The 17,000-nt window shown below is 38.6% G+C and overlaps 2 long non-coding RNA genes across 2 annotated transcripts; both read left to right on the top strand.

The window, feature by feature from the left end:
- Positions 1 to 478: 478 nt before the first annotated feature.
- Positions 479 to 6,581, top strand: LOC124451568. The gene is made up of 3 exons (XR_006950532.1): positions 479 to 511; positions 6,031 to 6,194; positions 6,423 to 6,581. It is a non-coding gene; the product is annotated as an uncharacterized LOC124451568 (long non-coding RNA).
- On the top strand, positions 2,316 to 4,797 carry LOC124451559. Its single transcript, XR_006950523.1, has 2 exons — positions 2,316 to 4,336; positions 4,407 to 4,797. It is a non-coding gene; the product is annotated as an uncharacterized LOC124451559 (long non-coding RNA).
- Positions 6,582 to 17,000: the final 10,419 nt, after the last annotated feature.

Here is a 17,000-nt window from a genome sequence, read left to right as displayed (position 1 = left end):
TGTATCATTTGTACATCAAAGACATGTCAATGTTGACATAAGATCATCTTGTCTAATAGACAAAATAATGTTTAACATTGTATCATCTTGTACATCGATAGACATCTCAATGTGTAACATTGTATCATATTGTACATCAATAGACACAATGTTGATACATTGTACATATTGTACTCAATAGAGATGTCTTGTTGAAACATTGTAGATATTGTGCACAATAGAATGTCAATTAAATAACATGCTGGTATTGGACGTCAATAGAGATGCCAATGTTGATAAATTGCACAAATTGAACAAAATAGAGATGTCAATGTTGATAAATTGTATCAAATTGTAGATCAATAGATATTTTATGTTGATAATTTGTATCTTATTCTCCACCAATAGATATGTCTGTTGACTTTCTTCATGATTGTTCATCAATAGACATTCAATTTGATAACATTGTATATATTGACATCAATCCATGTCAATGTTGATCACATTTGCATCAGATGCTACAGAAAACAAGGTACTGTATTCATAGCTTTGAGTAATTTAAGGGATAAATTATTATACAGGAAATGTTATATGTATACATACATGATGATGATGATGATGATGAAACTTTATTAAAAGAGGGTAACACGTGACACAACAAGTGTGAAAAACTTGTGGCCCTCAAACTAACAAACTACGAGATCAATAACAATTTAAAAACCAGAATTACACCAGACTAAAAATACTAAAAAACTAAATAATAAATTAATCTATGAGCATATCTGAATTAGCTTTATCATAAAGTTTCTTTTTAAAAAGGGTAGCTAATGAAAGTTTACGCATAGTAAGAGGTAGACTGCTCCAAAATCGACTTGCAGTAGCAACAAAAGATCTCCCACCATCATTTTGTCTCTTCATTTTGGGTAAACAAATAGTTAAGTCTTTATAACGAGTATTTCTACTGTGGCGACTGGCATTTGTTGGTAGAATATCAATAATATTAGATGGACAGTTACCATAGAAACGTTTATGACAAATCATGGCCTATCTAATTTCTACTTCCTTACTAAAAGGTATCCAGCGCAATTTGGAAAAGAGTGGAAAACTTCTATCGCGTGTTGAGGCATCTAGAATTACGCGAGCTGCTCTCTTTTGTAATTTTGTAATTTGATCCAAGTTATCTTTTGTTGTATTTGACCAAACACAGCTACCAAACATCATAGCAGATTTAATAGTGGCATTATAAAACGCAATGCGTTCATCCAATGATAGATAATATCTTAACTTTTTAAGAAGGCCAATTCGTTTAGCTAATTTGGAACATAGCTTATCAATATATTTGAAAAACTTAGGTCTTCATCTAAAATGATTCCCAGAAGCTTCTGGTGGGAAACCTGCTCTAACATATTGCCATTAATATGAACACACAATAATGTAGATGAATTTACCAGTTTCTTTGCAATTCTTTTTCTAGTGATAAGCATAGTTTTTGATTTTGTAGAGCTAAGCACCATTAAACTTTTATTTGCCCACGAGTTCAAATTAGTTGTATCCTCTTGTAATATGCGTTCAATAGAGGAAACATCTGAGTATTGATTAGATTTGATAAGAGTGGTATCGTCAGCAAAATATTCGTTGAGGCGTTTTTATTGATTTAGGCAAATCATTAATAAATATGATAAACAACAGGGGGCCCAAGACTGAACCCTGTGGTATACCACGATCAATAATAGTTGTAGCAGAGGAGACGCCATTCACTGACACGTATTGATACCTGTTTGACAAATATGAGTTGAACCATTTGATGGAATCAGTACTAAGACCACAGGCTTTAAGTTTACCCAAAAGTAGTTTATGATTCACCATATCAAATGCTTTTTTAAAATCACCAAACAGCAAGCCACTAGGATTGTCATTATCAAGATCAGATAATATCTGATCAACAATTTTAATAAGAGCCGTTTCAGTAGAATAGCCATTCCTAAAGCCAGATTGAAGAACATAAAACATGTCGTTGGATTGAAATTTGCGAACCAAACAATTATAGAGATGACGTTCAAAAACTTTGGAAATTATCGGTAGCGTAGAAATAGGTCGATAATTATCTGGATCTGTAGAATTTCCATTTTTAAACAGGGGAAAAACTTTGGCTGTTTTCCATGACTGTGGAAATTGACACGAAGTAATACAATGATTGAAAAGCTTTGACAACGACGATGAAATAATTGGGGCAGCAGTCTTCAAGATCTTTACACTAATATTGTCTGGATCATTTGCTTTTGATTAGGGAATATCTTGAATTATTTGAATAACCTGCTCAGCACGTATTTCAGGAATATCTAAACTCAAATTGCCAAAAGATAAAAAATCGTTATCATTTATAACAGTGGTATCATCTAAAAGATTAGAAGCCACATTTGCAAAGTGCAGATTAAACGCTTCAGCAATTTCTTTGTTATGATGGAAAAGAGATCCATTAAATAACAATTCCTTCACTTGAACGGGATCATTTGTATCACCAGAAAGAGATTTGAGTATTTTCCAAAGCTTCTTAGGATTTTTACGATTTTCAATAAGAGATGACTTGAAATAGACTTGTTTGGCTTTAAATACTGAATGATTATTTATTTTATTTCTAATTTTTCTAATTGACTCCCAGTCTTCTTGGGAACGAGAGGACTTCGCTTTTTTGAGAAGCAAATCTCTTTTTCTCATCATTGAAGATATGTCATCAGTAAGCCATTTAAGCTTATTCACCTTTTTAATGCGCTTAGAAATTAATGGGGCATGTTGATCAAGTATATTATTGAAGAGAGAGTACCACATAATTACAAAATCCTCAATATCATCGAAGATAAATGATGTATCCCAAGGAACATTTAGCAAAGAACTCCGAGACTTTTCTTTATCAAAGTTTTTCATATCGCGATAAGCCATAACAGTATGCGTTTGCATAAATTTCCCACAAAATTTTTTATAACGACACAAGCAACATACAGGTAAATGATCAGAAAGAAAGATATCAGCAGTCGAGCAATGAGATAAAAATTCGGGTCTATTTGACCAAATATGATCGAGTACTTTACCACTGACTGGACGTGTAGCATCGATAATATGTTGTTGAAAAGATAAGGATAACAAACACGTAACCAAGCGATGATGCTTGGAATAAGTGTCAAGATAATCGATATTAAAGTCCCCAAGGATTAACGTTTCTTTACCTTGCATGGAAGCATTTTCGATATTCATACCCAATTGAACATCGTAATTTTGGTAGGAGTTAGGTGGGCGATAAATGCCACCTATAATGAGACTTCTCTTCGACTTAAATGGGCACAATTCCATCCATAAAACTTCCAACTCGATTGTTTCCAAGTCATATCTTCTTTTAGCAATTAAATCACGATTAACATATATAGCAATACCACCACCATTCAAAGTTTTCGAAGTACTATTCCGATTCCTTATATATAAGTCAAAGCCAGGTATTATATTAAACAATTCAGTAGAGATTTGCGAATTCCAAAACGTTTCATTTATAATCAAAATATCCAGACGTTTCTCGTTATAGTCATGGCCAAGGATTTCAATTTGCACTTGTTCAAACTTTGTTTCATTCAAACGGTTTATATTCCATTGGCCTATCCGAAGGCCACGACTTGGTAGACTAAAACAACTATTTCCTTGCGGGAAGACACAAGATTTTGTGCAGGAACCGGACCTGGATTTAAATGAATGTCGCCATTCAATGCCAGTAATAAATAGCGATGAAGCAAAGATAATATTACAGACGCCATTGCTTGTTTAGACATCACCACAATTGCACAGCCAAATTGAAAGTTACTTGATTTACTTGATTTGTTCGGCGTAAGCAGCGACACTTTATTCTTCATATTTATAAAACAGGTTTGAAAATGCGATTTTGCCACATAAAAATAGTTTAAACAACGATCACTACTGTTATCCAGTATTTGATGAATAAAAATATCTTTAAAAATTAAACACCAAATCAAAATAAATAAAACTGAGGTGTAACTACACGAAACACGTCTAGTCGCCATATTGGAGATACATTGTTTCTGCTAGGATATATCTATTGGACAAACAGTGAAATGCTTAAATTGCTCAGTGCAGATTCCAATGAATTCAATCCGGAATCATATGAAAACTTGAGGCAGTTCAATGAAGAAGATAGATTAATATCATGATGAACATCGACATTTAAAAGTTCTTTTGCGTTTGAGATTAACTGCAGAACAGCCTCTTCAAGCTCGAACACTTCAGCAAATCGCAACGTAGTATGGTAAAGAGAATCAATACGAAAAACGCAAAAATCCCGATCTGGACTTCCTTCGAGGTCAGCATTACAACCCAAAATAGAGTTGCGAAGGAGTCTTACAAAGTATAACCTGTCTGCCATGTTTTAGGGTTGTAGACCATTGAGTTCTATAAAACCTGGAGGGGAAATGTCAAAGTGCTGAAGAACATTCATCTGATGATAAGTATTAAATCTTTTCCATTTGCCAAAATCATTTAACGCTTGGCTGAATCCCGGCTACCCGGGATCATGTAAACAGCCCCTAAATTTTCTCCTATTGTAACTGAACACCTGTATATATATATATATACAAACCGTACGTCCTGTGTCCCAAGTGCAGGAGTCACCATTTTAATATGGTGATAGCCGTGATGGCACATTGTATATACACTTTGTTTATATAAAAACTATGTATATATATGTACAATTAACTGGGAACTTGTAACTATGTCATTTTTTCTGATGATGTTTTTAAATAAAACCAAAATATTGCAGCGTAATTGTCTTGTTTTATAACTTTGTAGTTACATTATGGGTTACACTAGGTTACACTATTTGAGGTTACAAGATGCCTTTTACGGATTATGCTTATTTTCAACTTTTTGGTTCCAATCAGTTTTATATGTCTCTTTCAACTATTTTATCATATATATAGTTGTCCAAACTCTTGGGCTCCATATTCAGGTCATTTATGTCTTAAGAGTTGGAGCTGCTAGTACCAACATATTTAGTGTTTTTATTCGATAAAAATGGCACAGGTTTTAGCCACACTAACTTTTTCCTCCTCTCTTAGCTTATGAGCACACCTTTTGTGTTCACTATTCAATAAAAACACGATTCAATTAGCAAAATTTTCATTTTGTGGCAACTTATTAAAGTGCCATAGTCACGTTTGCTGCTGTGGAGGTTTCAAATTGACGTACGTTTCTAAGGAGGAAACAAATGAACAAATGCAAGATTTGCAGATGTTCAATTAAGAAATAAACGATGTTTCTTGTGGAAATATTAACACCGAGGAGACCTTAGGAGTACTCGAAAGCAGAACAGGCAAAAACATCTTTATATTTCTTTTATAAAATAACAATAATGTAAAAAAATGAATTCAAAGCAAAGGTTTTAATATTTCCTATAACATGTATTCATGATTGATTAGCAAATACTCTTTGATGGATTTAATTGATGAGGCTCGGCTATCAACCAATCAACGCAGGCGTTTTATTGTTTTTATTTTATATAATGCAAATTGAGTTGTCAGTTGTCATTCGGGGAAGAAAAGAATACGAACTTCATTTATTTCTTCCACTATTATATTAAAGTGAAATGAATAAGGAGTGTTTCGAGGAGAACACACTGAAAACAAAGATGGAAACCATTTTGACGTAATTTCTTATTATAGAATATAGGATTTCTAGATGAATTTTCAGGCTTGCGATAGCTAGTTCTTGTGGAAACGACCACATGTAGCGATCCTGACATTACGAATAATTTATCTATGTAAAAGTTTTATCGTAACTTGACATTCATCACTTGCAGACTATTAGAGAGGACATAAATTCGAGAGCTTAGATCAAATGGGTGAACTACAAATGTAAAAACAGCTGCCCATTTACTGAAATTCACTGTTTTTAATTAAAAAAAATTCTTGCATGGTAGCAACAGTTGGTGGTAGCATAACTAATCATTTGCCATTAAATAAGATTCGTTCAATTTCATCAACATTCTTTCTATCTTAGCAACCTCCAGTGTTTGGCTGCGACTCTACGTCTGCTACGATAAGGAGCTTCACAAATTCTAAAAGCAATCGCATTGAAACAGATAGCATCACCTTTCTCGAGAATTTTTACGGTATATTGGCAAATTTCTGATTTGAGCAAGCTCTTCACTCCTCTCGACACAGGTATGCCTGATTTAAACGAATTTTGCCATATATAAGTAGAGAAGTTTGTTCAAAGAACAAATTTTTTTAATTGTTTGGTTTCTGATGTCTGATAAAATGACTAACAAAGCGTTCAAAAATATACTGGCGATATTGCAAAAGTGATTCTTGTTGCTCTTATGATAGCTACTAAGTTCGTCTATTCTCACAGGATATGATTCGCACCGTTTTAAATGTCACTATTTTTAGACATGGGATTTCTTGAGAAAAACTGCTGTGATGTGAGTAATAACAGGTCCCTGTTAGTGTTATATATTTTCTATCAACCGAAACTTGTACTTAACCCTCTAAGGGCCATATGTAGTGAAATACATCATAATATAACTACTCCATGCGGTCTACGTTAAAGAACTCGAGATTGACAAACTTTTAGGCGGACACACATAATGTGTGTAGCATCGTTTTATGACTCTCTTGTGGCCAGATGTTTTCTCAATTAAGTTTCGTTTCGTAGTTATTGCTCGCAAGTAATGGTAAAGGCCTTTAAAGACAGTTTTTCATTACGGTCGTTTTGCCCACGAGTGTGAAATCTGTTTTATGGGAGCGTTTGCCGCCCGCTGGATTTTATTTCCATTATTTTTGCCAGAGATGGCGGGAAATTTAAGCAAAACATGGCGGCTCTAAATATTCGACGACGACTTTTTCTGCTAATTCTTTTAAAACGAGGATTAAGAAAACAAAAATACAAGAAAAGATTTTGGGTAAGGAATATATTACAAAAAAGGAAAGAAAAAGGAGAATACCATACTCTAGTTGAAGAAGCTATGCTATATGACAAAGAATTTTTTTTCGTTTGTTTCGTATGACTCTTTTCAAGTTTGAAGAATTACTGACCTTGGTTGCACCAAAAATAACACGCTGGCATGCAAGAAGAGAAGCTATTGGACCTGAAGAAAGGCTTTGCGTCACTTTAAAATATTTGGAGATGCCTTTAGAACTATTGCAGCAATTTACCGTTTAAGTGATACTGTTGTGGGACGAATTATAGGGGAGACTTGTAAAGCTTTGTGGAATGTTATGGCAGAAAATGGTTTTTTATCTGTTCCGAGTTCGTCTAAAGAATGGCTAGTTATAAGTCAAGACTTTGAGAGAAGGTGGAATTTCCCGAACTGCGTTGGAGCGATTGACGGTAAGCATATCATTATCTATTGTCCTTCACGAGCAGGATCTATGTTTTTCAACTACAAGAAGTTCCACAGTGTTGTCCTGATGGCATTTGTGAATGCAAAATATCAATTTACGATAGTTGATGTAGGCGACTATGGACGTATAAGTGACGGTAGCGTTTTTTCAAGTAGCCAACTTGGTATTGCTATGGAACAGAACAAATGAAACCTTCCACACTCAAGACTGCTACCTGGGACCAATATTAGTGTACCATATGTGTTTGTTGGAGACGTTGCTTTCCCTCTTAAAAATTATTTAATGAAACCCTATCCTAGGTAGAGATCCAGATCCCCGAGAGAATTGCAAATTACTGGTTCTCCCGTGCAAGAAGAATTGTAGAAAATGCCTTTGGCATTGCCACCTCATGATTCAGACTTTTCAGACGAGCAATTTCGGCAGATGTTGACGTTGCAGTGCAAGCTACAAAAGCAATTGTAGCTCTTCATAACTACCTTATGGCTGACAGTTGTATTCCAAGTAATCCATATTGTCCACCTGACTTTATTGACCCTGACTGCAATGGTTCACTTAGAGTAGGTGGGTGGAGAAGAGAGAATGTCAATAATGGTGGAATTCATGATGTAACACATAAATTATAATGTAATTGAGTAAAATTTGATGTTTTGCGAATCAATAATAATGTTCCGTCATCATAATGGAATGTTCAACAACAAAATGAGTTTTAACAGAAATTGTACAGGAAAAAAAATCGATTATGAAATTCCAGAATGGAATGTGATCAAGACAAAATGCACATTGCAAAGGACAAAATGCGCATTAGTAATTGAAAATATAGCTATTAATTTTGGGGAGATAAGTTTGTGATAGAGCTTTTTGTTATCTTATCTTTATAAAAACAAGTCCTGTCCAAGTTTCCACATCATTGCCTAGAAGTCAATCATCTTTAGAAAATGAGTTGATGTAACTAAATTTCTCACGCACAATTCACCACGACACGATGTCCTTTGGCGTAATTTTATTTATTATAATTATCCGACAGCCGATAAATTTATATATAAAGCCGTCAATGTGTCCGTGAAAATGCAAAGCCATGCGGCTTCAGTTTATCTTACCCGTCGGCTTCAGTTTATCTTACCAGGTGTATTTAGGGCGTGGATTCAAATACTTTCTTCTTATTAGTCTGTTTGCTCATCGAGGTCTCGTTGCTTTAAGGTCGATTTCTTTGAGCATAGTTTGAAAAGTCAAATAACGTACTAGCACGTTATACTTAGATTGCAAAAGCCTCCAAATAGTTCTATATCCAAGCATAATACTGCATTCATTGAGTTCTCGTAAAATATATTGCCTGATACGATCTTCATTAACAACATTCCAGCGTCAACGCAACACGTACAGTTTCAACTTATTTAAAAGAGCATTATTTGAATTAGAAATGCTATGGAATTTATGGAGTAAACTCAAAATAGTTTACTTCTGGTTGCATTTGTGTATTTCTGGTTGCATTTGTGTATGAAACCTTGTAAGGGGGTTCGTTTTACAGTCAATTAAGGAATAAAGTAATTGAACAGCATTCTTGATGTTTCTTATGTGGCCACAACATTTGACTTGTCAATTGACACAATGACTGTAGACAACGTACAAGGCCAAATTTAATGTCCTCTTAGGGGGTGCAACAAGGCCTAAAATGTATAGTGTTTTGCCTATTTTAATCAATAAGTAAGCTTTCTCCCACAGACAGGAATCGTTACTGGCATTGCATCTTATTAATCAAAGCTTAATGATATTTCTTTGTGGGTAGCCTGCTCACAGGCTAACCACAATGTTATAGTAAAAAATGTCCAGATGTCCAGATGCTACATGGCCATGATGCGTTATGGAAAATATTTGAAAGTATGAAATTAAGGTAATTCGTAAAATTTTACTGGCAATAGTTGAAATAAACATCTCAAAATGTCATACAGGTTTACTAAAAGTTAGTATAAATACTGAACAATCATCTACAATTCAAGACCTCCCGTAGGGTTAAAAATAGAAAGATAATTGTACAAAATTCTGTTGTGAAGATTTTACATTGAAGCGGAAAAAAATTAATTTTTTGTTAAAATTTTTGTTAAAATACTTACCAGGTTTATTGAATCATTGACTGAAGCCTGTCTCTCAAACAGACGTCCGACTTGTTTCAGTCGTTTAAGTCAGTCGTCCATAGAGCGCGAGGTAATAAACTAATAAGACGGACTTTTAGTTTGTGGTAATTGGAGACAAAATTATCATTTTTGTTGATAAATGATCTATAATATTTTGGTTATCATTACAAAAAATGACCGTCTGACTTCTCTTGTGATTTCTCATGTAGTTAATTGAATGTTGGTCATTTACGCTCTTCGCGTACCTATTTTTAATTTTCTAGTGGTTGCGCAGTCATCGGTAGAGTGTAATCAAAATGCAAAGGCTAACATAAAGTATTGAGACTCAATAATACTGTGACATGTGCTGCAATATTCGTTAGTTCAAAGGTGAAGGGGGCGCAAAATTGGCTTTGGCCCCCGCAGTCAAAATTGCACCACCACGCTACTGTTTATAATATAGGTTCTCGCATAATTTTGATTATAATTATCCAACAGCCGATAAATTTGAATATAAAGCCGTCAATTTGTCTGTGAAATGCAAAGCCATACGGCTTCAGTTTATCTTACCCGTCGGCTTCAGTTTATCTTATGAGGTGTATTTAGGGCGTGGATTCAAATACTTTCTTCTTACTAGTCTGTTTGCTCGTCGTGGTCTCGTTGCTTCAAGGTCGATTTCTTTGAGCATAGTTTGAATAGCCAAATAACGTACTAGCACGTTATACTTAGATTGCAAAAGCTTCCAAGTAGCTCTATGTACAAGCCTAATACCGCATTCATTGAGTTCTCGTAAAATATATTGTCTGATACGATCTTCATTAACAACATTCCAGCGTCAACGCAACACGTACAGTTTCAACTTATTTAAAAGAGCACTACTTGAATTAGAAATGCTTTGGAATTTATCGTGTAAACTCAAAATAGTTTACTTCTGGTTGCGTTCATGTATTTCTGTTTGTGTTTTGCTTCTCTGCATGCATAAAATAACCTTTTGTAAAGTTAAGTAATGGAAGCTGTTTTTTCTATGCAGTAAACGACCGTAGCATGTTGAAATTTAGCAAATATGGAAGGACGTTTGAAAACGTGATACTCTATCGTTAGAGATTAGACTTTAAATTGGTATTGGTGAAACATAGTGTGTCTTTGTTGTAGACTCGTAGTGCAACACTTTCTTACTAACCAATGCTAACTCAGGGTTACGTATTAGCAACAATGAGATGGATGTTAGTAACGTTAGTAACGTCAAATTTTGAAAAAGTAACAAATGTTTAATTTATGCACGCCGCATGATCAAGTACAAACGTGTAATGAATGAGTTAGTGGTCAAGAACTACTTGTATAAGAGTTGTATGCACTTCGTTTACCAGAAGTAATTTCAACTTGAAGGTGTAAAATGACCACGACAAACAACATGATACATGTGCCAATCCTTCAATCAAGGACGAAAATCCTAAAATGGACACCCCACTAAAATTGCAATGTCAACATAGTTTTAACTTTCAAAAACAAAAAGAAATGACTTTTCTGAAGTTCTTGACATGTTTAGAAGGTTCACTTTAGGGGTGGACATGGGAGGAAAAACTTTGCATAACATCAATATTTACTGAGAAAATTACTATGTACCATCTCAAGTCAAATAAAAAGTTTGCATAAACTGACCAATATTCTAGTGGTGCCACTCCATTGAGTTTTTCGTGCCACGCATATCTTATTACGCATGTGATTACCATATTGGCAGCCTTTAAATTTCATTGTGTGAAAAATAGGATTGACAATATGGCAAACGGCAGCCAGTAAACTAACAGCCTGTTCACATGAACCCGGTAACAGGGATTCAGCGAGATGTAAAATGATTTTAAGTCATTAAAAAGAGTTAAAGCTTTAAGCGCAAAAGAAGAATAGCATGGTTGTATTTTCTACATTAAGGACGCTGAATTTTTTTTGTAAATTATAATTGCGTGCAGTTGATGTTTGCCATGTATTTATAATTTACAATGGTTTATTCAATAACAAAGGTTTTTTATAATAAGAACTGACTTATGAAATGAAAATTCATTTAGAGTATAAAAAATTGTGTCGTAATCATTGACATTCAAATCCTGTCTTAGATAGGTGATTCTCTATTCCTGAGTTAAAACTTGTGAAACTTTATAAGATATAGCAGCAGTCCTTTGGAATTGGACTAATCTCAATGTTATTATGTACTCTGCATGAGGTTCTTATTTATGTATTTCTATTTCTATAGCACTTGTTTTTGTCAGTGATGTATATTTAGTTATAGAATAATACTGTTTGTTAAAGGAGATCCTGACAAACTCTTCATCTTCGTTCGTTATTTAAATGTGTTTATGTAACAAAACTCATATGGATAAAAAGTTGATTTTTCAATAATGTATGAATTAATTATGATCACCATTTTTTAACTGATATGTAGTCGCGTTTTTTATATTAAATTTCTCATCTTTTGTTAGGTACATAAAATGTAAAGAACTAAAGCAAGCATAATTTTGTCCACACGATCGTCGTATATGAAGTCTTATTTTTAAAACGAAGGTAATTTTACGTAAGTTACATTTGATACCAAAGCATTGCGTAGTATGAAGTATGACTATAAACAAATCAATGTTTATTTCCATTCCAAATGAAAATCGTTTGAATGATTCTATATGTGACTTTTAAAGCTATATTTAATACCACAACTGGAAAGTAGGTTTCATTTTTGTTTCAAATTATCCACTATAAAAATTGCGGCTCTTACACGAAAAAAAGGTTTGATAATAAATAATTCTGAGTCAGTGATGCGGTTAACATTTTACAGATGCTATGTCATAATGAGTAGTATAGAGACCACCGGTTCTGGCGCACTTCACCCCCTGGCAGGCTGCATACCCAAATCTAAGCGCCCCAGCCCTAGTTCTATTACACAGTACGAAGTACTGTGTATACATGCGTCCCGACAAAAAATCGCACCGGTCCTGGCGAACTTCGCAGTTTGAGAAGGAGTATACACAAATCTAAGCGCCCCAGCTCTAGTTTGCGTACGTGGTTCACATACATAGTAAGCACACAGTAAGCACATACGTCAGCACAAAAATTGCACCGGATAATCAAAGACCAAACTCAGGACAACGGCTGGAGCCAACGACGGGCGGCCCATCCCCAGTGCCCGCGCAACCGGCCGTCGGGGGTCTATTATTTATTTAGACATAAATTCTCACATATTGTATATCCAAACATTCGAAAGCCATGAGGCAGAGCAAGAACAAGTGTGCGTGGTTTTTATCCAAAAAGCTCACAACATGTGAACGTAGCTGCATGGGTGAATACTGCGAATTTTATATGAGGCAGTTAAGGGAAGGCAAGCGACCTCCACAACCATGTCGTAAGTGTGGGATCGGAACACAAGCAGAAAGTATTCTTTGTAAAGCCTGCGGTGCGAATAAGGTGCAGCATATGTTTGTTTATAAACAGAAAAAAGCAAGAAAAACGTTTGCTAGCGTACTCGCCGAATTAATTTCGACATTTAGAATTAATTTTGATTTAGAAAAATATCTCCCCTAATGCATACCAACGAGATTTGCAAAACTCGAGATGGATACTGTCAATAAACTTCTGCAACTATATGACCAAGGTGTAATCAGCGGACACGCGTTGAACGCCTCTCTTAAGGCTCTTCAACCGCCCACTGCCTCAACACCCACGCCAAGAAATGTCACTCCGACAATCTCCAAACCGTGCAAGCGCAGCCCCGTCAAGTCGACCGATGATGAAATTGATGCATACATCGATGAGCTTCTGGCTGAAATGTCATTGAGGTGCAGACCACAACGCTCCACAAGGGCTCCTCCCCCACCACCACGGAACTTAAGTGGGATAAAATGAAGGCCTTCAACTATCATCTGAGAGCCTGGAAAATTCAGGTGCCAAAGGACACCCCTCCGAACGCGACTTGATGGCTTTCATCAAAAGCGCCCAGCCCCACATCGAACACAAACTTGTCGAGGAGCTATTAGCTCTACGAGGAGTTAAGTTCCAGTTGGCGGTAGAGGTTGAGCTTCGGAAGGATGAAGTAAATGGTACTGAAGTGGATCAAGCATTAGTGTTCCGGACAAAGCAGATCACGCTGCTATAGGGGCATGAGATTCCGCAACCCCCACATGAAGCCTTCCCAACTATCCCTGAGAGATTGGAAAATTCACTCGGGAAGGGTCTGGTAGATAGTGGATCGTGTCAAAACACTCTGGCTTGACATCGCTCGATACCAGCCTTTATGCGAAGGCTCACACCTTTCTCCACCGCGGTCAAGAATAAGAAGGCGATCTTCAACGTGAAAAACAAAGACGACGACCACCCCCGCTGGTCTCTAAGGGCAGGGCTGTTTCCTGCAGCTAAAGACCCGCAACAACCGGGCAAGTATCCCACTGAAGACGGTATCCCAGCTCGAACGAGTAGAGCGTCAGAACGACCTTGCTATCAACGTGTATGGTTGGGAAGGCGGCGTCGTTCCTTGCCGTCTAAGCAAAGTAGAGAGAGCTCACAAGATTGTGAATCTCTTCCTCGTCTCGGATTCGAAAAATCATGAAAAACACCACTACACTTGGATCAAGGACTTCAACTATCTTCTCAACCGGGAATCGAAGGATACCCACCAGCTGCACTTCTGTGAGCGTTGCCTTCACGGCTTCACCAGACAGGATTTGCTTGAAGAGCATAAGCCTGAATGTCGAGGCTTCAACCAGACCGCAAGCCATCGAATGCTAACCCCGGAAAAATGACAAAATCAGCTTTGAGCACTACCACAAGCAGCTCAAAGCGCCCTTCATAATCTACGCCGACTTTGAGAGTCTGGTTCGCAAAATCGAGGACCGCGCGCTTAACCCCAACAAGAGTTACACCCAGCACACCTCCCGACACGAGGCATACGGCTACTCGTACATAGTCGTTCATTCCGACGGGGAAACGCAGCCGCCGCAGCTCCACCGATAGCCTGACGGGACCAAGCATTTCCTGGATGCGATCCAAGAAGAAGAGCGTAAGATCAAGACAGTGTTGGCTAACCCCGAGCCTATGCACATGACAGGAAAGGACTGGGGGAGCCACAAGAAAGCCACAAACTGCCACTTTGCAGCAAGCCCATCGAAGGCGATTCTATGCGAGACCACTGCCACATTACTGGCAAGTACCAAGGTGCGGCCCAAAGTGAGTGCAACCTCAAGTTGCGGCTCAGTTCTAAGACGACACCGTACCGATTGTCTTTCACAACCTGCGGGGCTACGACAGCCATCTCATCATGCAGACTATCGCAAAGACTGAAGGGAAGGTCACCTGCATCCCCAACAATGCCGTGAAATACATCTCGTTCAGTATCGGCCAGCTTCGATTTATCGACAGCGCCCAGTTGATGCTCTGATGTCTGGATAAACTGGTGGAAGCCACCAATCCGCAAGACATGCGCATCACAGCAGACTTAGAGCTAAACCCTAAGAGGCGTACCCTCCTGCTCCGCAAGGGGATCTACCCCTATGAGTATATAGACGGCTGGTCCACATTCGACGAGGGGTCTCTCCCACCGAAGGAGGCTTTCTACAGCAAACTGTCCGTTAAAGGCATTACCGATGACGACTATGCCCACAGAAAAATGGTCCGGGACGCCTTCGGCTGCACAACCTTCGGCAACTACCACGACCTCTACCTTCGGACTGATGTTCTCCTCCTCGCCGACGTCTTCGAGAACTTCCGAAAACTGTGCCTCGAGCAATACAAGCTAGGCCTGGCCCCTTATTATACGAGCCCGGGTTTAAGTTAGGACGCTCTCCTCAAGCACACGGAGGTGGAGCTCGAGCTACTCACTGACATAGATATGCATCCGCTGTTCAGCACAGCCAACAAGAATGTGCTGGGAAAATGAAGGACGAGTTTGCTGGGGCGCCTATCGCTGAGTTTTTGGGACTCAGGCCCAAGATGTACTCTATCCTGAAAGCCGAAGGTGTTAAAAAGGCCAAAGGTGTTAAAAAGCGTGACAGGACCCCATCGTCTAAGCCGGCGCTGTCTCGGTACCAAAGGGCACCACTTGGAGCTCCTCGCGCACAAACGTGCCCTTAGGTCAATCGCTCAAAAATACAACACGGGCTTCTTGCCCTCAACTACAGCCCGCTCGACCTGGTGTAAGGTCACACTCCAAATAGGATCGGTCGCCCTACGCCGTTCGCCACCTTCGAGGTCAACAGGCGCATACAAATACCGCAGCATAACATCCGATGGCAAGCGTTGCTCTTTGAAACCAACTGGACGAAGCGCCAGCGCAACGGGTTTAGCCTTAACGCTCTTCTTCCAAAACGCAAGGGAGGGCTTTTCGCCCGTCAAACGAGTAGTTTCATTATTGAGCGCTTTATCCACCTCAGGTAATTTTAATACCCATTCTTTGTTCCGAGTTCCAGGCTCAGCCAGCTCGTGGTTATACTGATAACCGAACAATCGCTCCGCCAAAGTTCGATTAAATCTTTCTACGATCCCCTGATCCCTATGAACTCCGACCCTACCCCGTCAAATCGCTTTGCACAGCCTCGCGGAACTCCGAGCCAGGGTCGACTTGTAAAACTTAAGGCCATCGAAGAGGCCCACGGGCATAAAAAGACTCTAACGCCTTCCCAACCTGGGTTGCTGTCTTGTCTGTGATTGCCTGGTTCTCGTTATACCGACTTGCTACGTCGACGACCGTCAATGCGTATTTGAATGTGCGTCTTCCGACTCGATCGTGAGGCAGAAAAAAGAGATCAGCCTAGTGGACCTCATTCGGGGTACTGATATCAAACTTAGGTCGGGGAATAACACTTCGCGCTGGTGCGGGCAAATAGATCTGCCAGATGGCCTGTTTTGTTAGCCATTCATGAGCCACATCCTCGCAGACGCCAGTCTCTTTAGCCAGCTTTGGGATATCAGCAAGGCCCATCCAGTACCCTGCAGGACTGTAGTAGACCTCTGCGAGGCGTTCCTTAACGCTTCCGTCCTTAGAAACGCAACCATGCTTTGTCGGGACGACAGCTTTGACATTACGTATCGTAGGCGACTTCTCTTCAGCTTCGAAATCGTCAGGAACACCGCCTGTGGTCAGAGGCACAAAGTCGAGTACTTAATGGTCATTAGTTAGAGTGTCTCCGCCGAACATTCCAATTAATCTTTTTAAAAGCCCCTCTACAGAACCCTCTTCTATAAACAGCCGCCCCGCCAGGACAGCATGGGCCCCGCAGACTGCCGTTGATCGACTCTGCACTGCAAACGTATTCGTAATCGTGACCCGCTTGTTAAAGGCCTCCAGAAAATACTTGCGCAGCTGGGGCTCTGTATATGCTTCCTCTATTTCAGCGAGCGCACGTCCAAAGCTATTGAAGACAAGCACATGCGTTCCAGTATAACAAACAGTTAGCCAGTGGTGCCCCCCTTCGACCGGATCATGGAGGGGGCTGTTGAGAGTCGCCACCAGGATGGCCCTTTACGCGGAGAATGACGCGATCCTCTC

Source organism: Xenia sp. Carnegie-2017, unplaced genomic scaffold (genome assembly GCF_021976095.1).
Source record: "Xenia sp. Carnegie-2017 unplaced genomic scaffold, XeniaSp_v1 HiC_scaffold_24, whole genome shotgun sequence".
In the NCBI taxonomy this organism is placed as follows: domain Eukaryota; kingdom Metazoa; phylum Cnidaria; class Anthozoa; order Malacalcyonacea; family Xeniidae; genus Xenia; species Xenia sp. Carnegie-2017.
This window is presented reverse-complemented; position numbering and strand designations above follow the sequence as displayed.